This window comes from Thalassophryne amazonica, chromosome 7 (genome assembly GCF_902500255.1).
Source record: "Thalassophryne amazonica chromosome 7, fThaAma1.1, whole genome shotgun sequence".
In the NCBI taxonomy this organism is placed as follows: Eukaryota; Metazoa; Chordata; class Actinopteri; order Batrachoidiformes; family Batrachoididae; genus Thalassophryne; species Thalassophryne amazonica.
This window is the reverse complement of record NC_047109.1, coordinates 88,974,586-88,985,737: the sequence shown is the minus strand read 5'-3', so window position 1 is coordinate 88,985,737 and position 11,152 is coordinate 88,974,586. Positions and strand designations below refer to the sequence as shown.

General features: G+C 40.1%; 1 long non-coding RNA gene across 1 annotated transcript; it reads right to left on the bottom strand.

The window, feature by feature from the left end:
* Positions 1-1,286: 1,286 nt before the first annotated feature.
* LOC117513336 lies at positions 1,287-8,336 on the bottom strand. Its single transcript, XR_004561570.1, has 3 exons — positions 8,327-8,336; positions 3,410-3,412; positions 1,287-1,357 (listed from the first exon to the last, which is right to left on the bottom strand). It is a non-coding gene; the product is annotated as an uncharacterized LOC117513336 (long non-coding RNA).
* Between the last annotated feature and the right edge of the window lie 2,816 nt (positions 8,337-11,152).

Here is an 11,152-nt window from a genome sequence, read left to right as displayed (position 1 = left end):
TCTTTATTACTTACATTTTCTTTTTCTTATGCTAGCTTGTCTTCTATTGTGACCTGAATAAAACCATTCTGCCTTCGTGTGCTAAAAAAAGTGATGATAAACCAGTATTGAGACAGGATGTGATGTTTTTCTATTTTTCTGATGATTCATGTAACTGAGACGAGGCCAAATTTGTTTGTCCTATTGGGCGATCAGGAGACGAGGTCAAGTTGTTTTTCCGCACTGAGGCAGGGGTGACACGTGCAGCCCAATCAGGATGGCGGTGGGGTTTGTATGATATTTCCTTTTTAGGTCATGATCAGCGCTGGGATACAAGAAGAAACAAGACTGCACTGTGCGCAGGATGAGAAGTGGCCCAATCAAGAAAGAATACAACATCTTAGCGTAGTGACGCAATGTTTAGGGGTGATTCTTTAACTACGGGCACTATTGGACTTGTAAATGTAATTTCCACCACACCATTGCCTTACAATATAAAGCGCCTTGTGATTTGGCGCTATATACATGTGCTCTGATGTCACTGTTTAGCTCCATAGAAACTACCCAAACAGTCTTTCATACAAACTGTTTAGGGACATTACAGTGTTGTGGTGGAAATTACAGCAATAGTGTGGGACAACTACATTTTGTTTAAAAAAAAAAATCAACAGTTGTATGACATTGAATACCCCAATTATGTTTTGATTATTTTACTGATATTTTATTCAGCGATATTTTAAAACATTAGAAAAAAAAACGTTTCTTTACCATTCATTTTTATCATTGAAGATCAAAAGTCTGGGTGTGGGACAAGCACAAAACGGCAATATTTGCATATAATGATGCTGAAAAAAGGTGAAAAAGTCATCATAGACTACTAGAACAAATTTCTTAACACACTTTCATTGTAAAGATAACTATAAAAGTGTGAAATTTCCCATTTTTTCTGTTTTTCATACAATATGATCAAAGGACATAAGTGCCCGTAGTCTAAGAATCACCCTTAGACAGAAACTCGGATAGTATGTATGGGTTCAGGGGGAGGTAGACAGGGTTCCTGCTCAGAGCCTGGTTGCTAGGGCAAACTAAGCGTGAACCCAGAGACTGTGTTATTGTTACTTTGGCTCATTCTTTGTATTAAAGGCGAGGTCAATCTGAGAACTGGACTGAGTCCTGGTCATCTTTCCCTCTCTCATCAACGGACGCGCGGGGTGTGACCGAGGTAATTTGCTAAACAATTTCATGTTGATGTTTTGAGTTTACAGGTGTGTGATACTGTTGTTTAAATGTCCGCTCCAACAAAGGCTATTTTATGCAAATCCTGAGCGACACAACACTGCCAATCTGAGTAAAAAGTCAGCATGACGTCAGGTGGTTGCTTACTCAAGCAAAGTAATCCAAAATGGCAGAATGCGCTCAGAAACAACTGTATTTCTGTATAAATCTACTATGTTTGGCTTTTTTTCCTTGTGCATTTAGTAGAAATTAGCAAGAAATAAACACTTATGAATCTAAAGAAAAAAAAAATGCTGTTTTTTAATCAATCAACTTCAATCAACTTTTTTTTATATAGCGCCAAATCACAACAAACAGTTGCCCCAAGGCGCTTTATATTGTAAGGCAAGGCCATACAATAGTTATGAAAAACCCCAACGGTCAAAACGACCCCCTGTGAGCAAGCACTTGGCAACAGTGGGAAGGAAAAACTCCCTCTTAACAGGAAGAAACCTCCAGCAGAACCAGGCTCAGGGAGGGGCAGTCTTCTGCTGAGACTGGTTGGGGCTGAGGGAAAGAACCAGGAAAAGACATGCTGTAGAGGGGGGCAGAGATCGATCACTAATGATTAAATGCGGAGTGATGCATACAGAGCAAAAAGAGAAAGAAACAGTGCATCATGGGAACCCCCCCACAGTCTACGTCTAAAGCAGCATAACCAAGGGATAGTCCAGGGTCACCCGATCCAGCCCTAACTATAAGCCTTAGCGAAAAGGAAAGTTTTAAGCCTAATCTTAAAAGTAGAGAGGGTATCTGTCTCCCTGATCTGAATTGGGAGCTGGTTCCACAGGAGAGGAGCCTGAAAGCTGAAGGCTCTGCCTCCCATTCTACTCTTACAAACCCTAGGAACTACAAGTAAGCCTGCAGTCTGAGAGCGAAGCGCTCTATTAGGGTGATATGGTACTACGAGGTCCCTAAGATAAGATGGGACCTGATTATTCAAAACCTTATAAGTAAGAAGAAGAATTTTAAATTCTATTCTAGAATTAACAGGAAGCCAATGAAGAGAGGCCAACACGGATGAGATATGCTCTCTCCTGCTAGTCCCCGTCAGTACTCTAGCTGCAGCATTTTGAATTAACTGAAGGCTTTTTAGGGAACTTTTAGGACAACCTGATAATAAAGAATTACAATAGTCCAGCCTAGAGGAAATAAATGCATGAATTAGTTTTTCAGCATCACTCTGAGACAAGACCTTTCTGATTTTAGAGATATTGCATAAATGCAAAAAGGCAGTCCTACATATTTGTTTAATATGCGCTTTGAATGACATATCCTGATCAAAAATGACTCCAAGATTTCTCACAGTATTACTAGAGGTCAGGGAAATGCCATCCAGAGTAAAGATCTGGTTAGACACCATGCTTCTAAGATTTGTGGGGCCAAGTACAATAACTTCAGTTTTATCTGAGTTTAAAAGCAGGAAATTAGAGGTCATCCATGTCTTTATGTCTGTAAGACAATCCTGCAGTTTAGCTAATTGGTGTGTGTCCTCTGGCTTCATGGATAGATAAAGCTGGGTATCATCTGCGTAACAATGAAAATTTAAGCAATACCGTCTAATACTGCCTAAGGGAAGCATGTATAAAGTGAATAAAATTGGTCCTAGCACAGAACCTTGTGGAACTCCATAATTAACTTTAGTCTGTGAAGAAGATTCCCCATTTACATGAACAAACTGTAATCTATTAGACAAATATGATTCAAACCACCGCAGCGCAGTGCCTTTAATACCTATGACATGCTCCAATCTCTGTAATAAAATTTTATGGTCAACAGTATCAAAAGCAGCACTGAGGTCCAACAGAACAAGCACAGAGATAAGTCCACTGTCCGAAGCCATAAGAAGATCATTTGTAACCTTCACTAATGCTGTTTCTGTACTATGATGAATTCTAAAACCTGACTGAACCTCTTCAAATAGACCATTCCTCTGCAGGTGATCAGTTAGCTGTTTTACAACTACCCTCTCAAGAATCTTTGAGAGAAAAGGAAGGTTGGAGATTGGCCTATAATTAGCTAAAATAGCTGGGTCAAGTGATGGCTTTTTAAGTAATGGTTTAATTACTGCCACCTTAAAAGCCTGTGGTACATAGCCAACTAACAAAGATAAGTTGATCATATTTAAGATTGAAGCATTAAATAATGGTAGGACTTCCTTGAGCAGCCTGGCAGGAATGGGGTCTAATAAACATGTTGATGGTTTGGATGAAGTAACTAATGAAAATAACTCAGACAGAACAATCGGAGAGAAAGAGTCTAACCAAATACCGGCATCACTGAAAGCAGCCAAAGATAACGATACATCTTTGGGATGGTTATGAGTAATTTTTTCTCTAATAGTCAAAATTTTGTTAGCAAAGAAAGTCATGAAGTCATTACTAGTTAAAGTTAATGGAATACTCAGCTCAATAGAGCTCTGACTCTTTGTCAGCCTGGCTACAGTGCCGAAAAGAAACCTGGGGTTGTTCCTATTTTCTTCAATTAGTGATGAGTAGAAAGATGTCCTAGCTTTACGGAGGGCTTTTTTATAGAGCAACAAACTCTTTTTCCAGGCTAAGTGAAGATCTTCTAAATTAGTGAGACGCCATTTCCTCTCCAACTTACGGTTATCTGCTTTAAGCTACGAGTTTGTGAGTTATACCACGGAGTCAGACACTTCTGATTTAAAGCTCTCTTTTTCAGAGGAGCTACAGCATCCAAAGTTGTCTTCAATGAGGATGTAAAACTATTGACGAGATACTCTAACTCCCTTACAGAGTTTAGGTAGCTACTCTGCTCTGTGTTGGTATATGACATTAGAGAACATAAAGAAGGAATCATATCCTTAAACCTAGTTACAGCGCTTTCTGAAAGACTTCTAGTGTAATGAAACTTATTCCCCACTGCAGGGTAGTCCATCAGGGTAAATGTAAATGTTATTAAAAAATGATCAGACAGAAGGGAGTTTTCAGGGAATACTGTTAAGTCTTCTATTTCCATACCATAAGTCAAAACAAGATCTAAGATATGATTAAAGTGGTGGGTGGACTCATTTACTTTTTGAGCAAAGCCAATAGAGTCTAATAATAGATTAAATGCAGTGTTGAGGCTGTCATTCTCAGCATCTGTGTGGATGTTAAAATCGCCCACTATAAGTATCTTATCTGAGCTAAGCACTAAGTCAGACAGAAGGTCTGAAAATTCACAGAGAAACTCACAGTAACGACCAGGTGGACGATAGATAATAACAAATAAAACTGGTTTTTGGGACTTCCAATTTGGATGGAAAAGACTAAGAGACAAGCTTTCAAATGAATTAAAGCTCTGTCTAGGTTTTTGATTAATTAATAAGCTGGAATGGAAGATTGCTGCTAATCCTCCGCCCCGGCCCGTACTACGAGCATTCTGACAGTTAGTGTGACTCGGGGGTGTTGACTCATTTAAACTAACATATTCATCCTGCTGTAACCAGGTTTCTGTTAGGCAGAATAAATCAATACGTTGATCAATTATTATATCATTTACCAACAGGGACTTAGAAGAGAGAGACCTAATGTTTAATAGACCACATTTAACTGTTTTAGTCTGTGGTGCAGTTGAAGGTGCTATATTATTTTTTCTTTTTTAATTTTTTTGCTTAAATAGATTTTTGCTGGTTATTGGTGGTCTGGAAGCAGGCACCGTCTCTACGGGGATGGGGTAATGAGGGGATGGCAGGGGGAGAGAAGCTGCAGAGAGGTGTATAAGACCACAGCTCTGCCTCCTGGTCCCAACGCTAGACAGTCACATAACAAAATCATACCTTTGAAGTGATTTTAAAAGAGGCCTTAAGCCCCGGTCACACAGCTTTAATGAAGGACAACGAAGCCCAAATGAAACAAGAAATCTGGACTTGACTTTCGGAGGCATCGTTTAACCTTCGTCCGGCTTCGTTCCTGCAGCTGGCTCTTCATCAGAATTTTCAAACTGTTGAAAAATGTGAACAAATTCCGATGACAACCTCACTTTGTATTTTGTTTTGCTGTCTGTCTTGAATATCCCATACCGTTTGTGTAGCTTCTGTAACGTCAGTGTTCCGTTTGACTGTTGACTCCAACTTCATCCAACCTCCCAAGTCTGGCGTCTTGCATGAATGTTGATGATATCTGAACGGATCAATAAGTAAAGCTCCAATGAGCTGAACATAACGTCCTTGTATCGCTGATAACTCATCCGTGTGGGACAAAAAGCAACGTTGTCATACAGAAACAATAGCGGTAAGAACGTTTTATCAACTACTTTAACTATTTACGCACGTTCCAGCTGTTTGTGGTTGGCCTGTATGTGCAGACACGTTGTTGTGAAGACAAACATCTCTCACCTGTTGTCAAGACAACCAAATCTCGAACCTGCAGGTGCTGCGTAGATGAGAACAGGACTGGCTGCGCTCTGTCTCATACTCGCTGCCGGTCATGTCATCGTGAATATTTTCTTTTGATTTCGTGTAAAGCATCGAGGTCGACGTTTGCGTCATTTTTCTTTTATTAGTTTCGGTTTTGTTTCATTCCTTGTTGCACTCTTGATTCGCAGGATTTTTGGTGATGAGAAAGGTGCAGGATCATTTGTCCACCTGTTCATGACAATTTTTGACTTTTTAATCCTTCGTTCAGCTATTGCCGTGTGACCGGGGCCTTAAGGAGGTGTTGGCATGGCAACTAGCAATACAGCAACGTCACTGTGAAAGATGTTGGACTGAAATAAATCAAGCAATCGTTTGTTACATTAAGCAGTCAAGCTCGGAAAAAAAACCTCATAGTGACAGTGTTGGGTTTACCTTTATAATCTATCAACAAATATTGTGCACTTTAACACCAAGTAACCACAAGCCGGTCATTTGTAGCTAATGTGACCGTAGGGTAAAGGTTGCTTGATAAACACTTACTAACACCAGGGTCAGGCAGGACAGAGGATTATCTCTGATCTTAACTTCTAACTGCTGAAGTGCTTCTGATTTTTTAAATCTTATAAATTAAAATGTCCAGAGAAAAACATGCTAATAAAAGTCTGGTGACTAATGGAGAAACCTCTTGCCGATGTTGATGATCCAAAGAGATCACATCAGTTTGGTGTTATGAAGGAGCTTGGATCTGTTATATTGAGAGTTTTGGGGCCACTTTGTGTTTTTCTTTTATATATATATATATATATATATATATATATATATATATATAGCAATGTGAGCTTCAGGGAACCCGCCTAGATGAGGAATCAAACCAGAGCCTCTGCAGCATACAGTCCAACCCACACTGCTTGCCAAGCCTGGACCTACTCTGGTTTGACTTTGTAAGTTTGTATTTTTGAAAAACAAACATGTAGAATGAATAATCCAGTTCAAGGTGTGATGTGATGGCCGAGCAGGACTTTGTCTCAGTTTTCCACTTCTCTGTCTTTGTCGTGGCTGATTCCATCTGTTTGAGACGAGCTTGGCACTGACGGGCAGAGGTCCTGATCTCTGTGACTCAGTGGCTCGCCAGAGGGGGCTTGTTTCTATCAGGGGGTGAAACAGCAGACCGTCCATCACTGTCACAGCGCTGCCGGCCATTCAGCCACACAATCAAAGGGCTTGTCATTAAAAGAATTCACCTCCAGGCTGTCATCAGGGAGGGAGGGGCTTACTCTGGGTACCGCCCACTCATGTGCGGTCACCTCTCTCTCTCTCTCTCTCTCTCTCTCTCTCTCTCTCTCTCTCTCTGTCTTTTAATTTTATGTCCAGGGTGTATCCCGCAGATCACCCAGTGACCGCTGGGATCAGCTCAGCTCCAGCTCCCCCCCATGACCTTTAATTGGAATAAGTGGGTATAGAAATGAATGAATTTCACTTTTAAAAAAAGCCATTCTCAGTGCGCCCCCCCCACACACACACACACTTTTTTTTTCGTGGGGTCCTGTTATCTTTCTCCTCACAGTGAAAACCTGTTCAGAAATATTTACCTATTTTAAAAACTCAGCACATACCGACATATTTTCCTCAAACCTGAAGCACCCTAATTTCATCTGCTCTTTTAATCTTGCGTTATTATTCTCTTGAGTCCCATTATCACACACTATGAAGTTTACATAACATGACTGAGTTGCTGCTGGAGGATTTATTTGAAAAGGTTTTTACTGTTACTGAGCCCCGGCTGTCCCGAAAGATGATTCATCACATCATACGTGCACAAACTCATATCTTATAGGAACAACTCATCATTTTGTCTAAACAAGATGAATATTTTGTGTGAACAATATATTACACTGTGCATACAAGATAATTACACTTTGGAAGTAAGTTATTATTTTGGGGCTAGAAAATAATTATCTTATGATAAATTATGAGTTTTGTGCACACAAGATGATTATTTTATGGGAACAAGTTATCTTGTGCACAAAATAATGTCAAGGGAAATGTTATTACAAAGTGCACCCATATTATCATGAGGGAACATATTGTGCAAATCAGTTATTCTTTATGTTGCAGAACTCCGCTCATATATATATATTGTATGAACAAGGTGTTGTCTTGTTTTCACAAGATAATAATTTAGAGGGAACAGCTTTTTATTTTGTACATGCAAGTTAATTAGTGGAAACAAGGTTTTATTTGGTGCACACAAAATAATTATCTTGTGGGGACAAGTTACTATCTTGTACACACAAGCCAATTATATTGGAACAAGTTATGACTTTATGCACATGCAATATTAATTTGGGGATTTTGGCAGCCCCTGATCATGTGAGGTCAACATTAAAAAAAAAAACTTTAATATGATAAAAATCATTTTCTGAAGAGTTCCTTGCTGTTGTCCAACACTGACGACATCATTATTAACACAAAGCCCCTCAGATGTCTGCAGGGAGTTTGTGCCTCGCCGAAGGAGTCATAATTCAGTATGGAAGCCAAAACTGTTGTAAATTTCTTTTCTTTTTTTTCATGTGTGTTGTGATTATAATTGTTGCATGAATCTAAAGTTGACACCCAACACATTTCCACCAACTGATGTAATGTTTCTGTGTCTCTTTGCAGCACAGTGTCAGACTACCTGACGCTTCACTGGGTCTGTGGCTGCATAACGCTTGAATTATTCAGTCATCACTGTGCAATAATGCAGCCAAAAGTTAGATTCTAACAAACAGCAAGACAAGCCGATGGCAAAAACAAAACACTCTGCAATCTCCAGTGAGTCTGCAGGAGAGTAACAACGGCTCGGTTTAAGAGTCAGCCTTTGGCTGTGTCTGCTCCACACAGTGACTGTCTGCACATCTGACACCACGACTAAACACTCGTGAGCTCAGGGCAGACAGAGGAGGGCAGTAATGTCCTGCTGGCTTCTACTGCTTCTTATCAATGCAGAGGTTTACTGAGGAAGGGTTAAGCTGTAAAACAGACAGTCCAACTCCAAACAGTATAACCTAGAGAATGAAACAATGGCAAGCTTTAAAGCTGCCTGATCCTGAGTGTTGAGGACCACACTGCCGCTGCCTTTAGAAGGCCATGGGGGCACCCATATTTCACCCATCTGTGGCAGACAGATGCTTATTTCAGAGATGTGGGGGTGGACCAGTTGTCTGCCTGACTGGTTGCTATCCAGGACTCAAGGCAGTTCTGTGGTGCTATGGATGCTGCGCAGGGTGGCAACAGTGCATGTTCCCAGACTTGACTTGACTTTAAAGGTTCACAAGTCTGCTTTAAAGCAGGCGGTGACTGAATATCTGCACACAATCAGTATGCGAGAACAACACTTTCGAGAGGATTAATCACTTCTAAGAAGTTCAGATACCCCGTAACCTCACATATGAATAACAGACCACAGATACACAGGAAATCATGAGCATAAACTCACCTCACCTTTAGTTCTTTTGTAATTTTTTTATTTTATGAAAAGTCTAGATAGAGAAACATATAGTGTTAATGATGGTCCAGTGCTGAAATCGTGCTGGGTAATAGCAGACATACCATCTGGTTCTGGATTATTCCAAACTGCACACCTTGATTCTTTATTGGAATACAGACAAATAATTAAAAAAAAAAAACTTTGATTCATGATAGATCATTATAGGTCAATAAGGAACAAGCACAATGAGTGATTAAGACCCTCATCCTCACTAGTCAGTCTCCAGTTTTTCAAAGAGGTGCTTGGGTCTATTTCAACCCTACAGTAGTGTTCAGAATAATAGTAGTGCTATGTGACTAAAAAGATTAATCCAGGTTTTGAGTATATTTCTTATTGTTACATGGGAAACAAGGTACCAGTAGATTCAGTAGATTCTCACAAATCCAACAAGACCAAGCATTCATGATATGCACACTCTTAAGGCTATGAAATTGGGCTATTAGTAAAAAAAAAAAAAGTAGAAAAGGGGGTGTTCACAGTAATAGTAGTGTGGCATTCAGTCAGTGAGTTCTTCAATTTTGTGGAACAAACAGGTGTGAATCAGGTGTCCCCTATTTAAGGATGAAGCCAGCACCTGTTGAACATGATTTTCTCTTTGAAAGCCTGAGGAAAATGGGACGTTCAAGACATTGCTCAGAAGAACAGCGTAGTTTGATTAAAAAGTTGATTGGAGAGGTGAAAACATATATGCAGGTGCAAAAAATTATAGGCTGTTCATCTACAATGATCTCCAATGCTTTAAAATAGACAAAAAAAAACTAGAGACGCATTGAACAAAATGGAAAACAACCATCAAAATTGATAGAAGAATAACCAGAATGGCAAAGGCTCACCCATTGATCAGCTCCAGCATGATCAAAGACAGTCTGGAGTTACCTGTAAGTGCTGTGACAGTTAGAAGACGCCTGTGTGAAGCTAATTTATTTGCAAGAATCCCCCGACATGTGCAGAAGAGGTTACAATTTGCCAAAGAACACATCAACTGGCCTAAAGAGAAATGGAGGAATATTTTATGGACTGATCAATTCTCAATCAATTAATTTTTTTATATATAGCGCCAAATCACAACAAACAATTGCCCCAAGGCGCTTTATATTGTAAGGCAAGGCCATACAATAATTATGTAAAACCCCAACGATCAAAACGACCCCCTGTGAGCAAGCACTTGGCTACAGTGGGAAGGAAAAACTCCCTTTTAACAGGAAGAAACCTCCAGCAGAACCAGGCTCAGGGAGGGGCACTCTTCTGCTGGGACTGGTTGGGGCTGAGGGAGAGAACCAGGAAAAAGACATGCTGTGGAGGGGAGCAGAGATCGATCACTAATGATTAAATGCAGAGTGGTGCATACAGAGCAAAAAGAGAAAGAAACAGTGCATCATGGGAACCCCCCAGCAGTCTACGTCTATAGCAGCATAACTAAGGGATGGTTCAGGGTCACCTGATCCAGCCCTAACTATAAGCTTTAGCAAAAAGGAAAGTTTTAAGCCTAATCTTAAAAGTAGAGAGGGTGTCTGTCTCCCTGATCTGAATTGGGAGCTGGTTCCACAGGAGAGGAGCCTGAAAGCTGAAGGCTCTGCCTCCCATTCTACTCTTACAAACCCTAGGAACTACAAGTAAGCCTGCAGTCTGAGAGCGAAGTGCTCTATTGGGGTGATATGGTACTACGAGGTCCCGAAGATAAGATGGGACCTGATTATTCAAAACCTTATAAGTAAGAAGAAGAATTTTAAATTCTATTCTAGAATTAACAGGAAGCCAATGAAGAGAGGCCAATATGGGTGAGTTATGCTCTCTCCTTCTAGTCCCCGTCAGTACTCTAGCTGCAGCATTTTGAATTAACTGAAGGCTTTTTAGGGAACTTTTAGGACAACCTGATAATAATGAATTACAATAGTCCAGCCTAGACGAAATAAATGCATGAATTAGTTTTTCAGCATCACTCTGAGACAAGACCTTTCTGATTTTAGAGATATTGCGTAAATGCAAAAAAGCAGTCCTACATATTT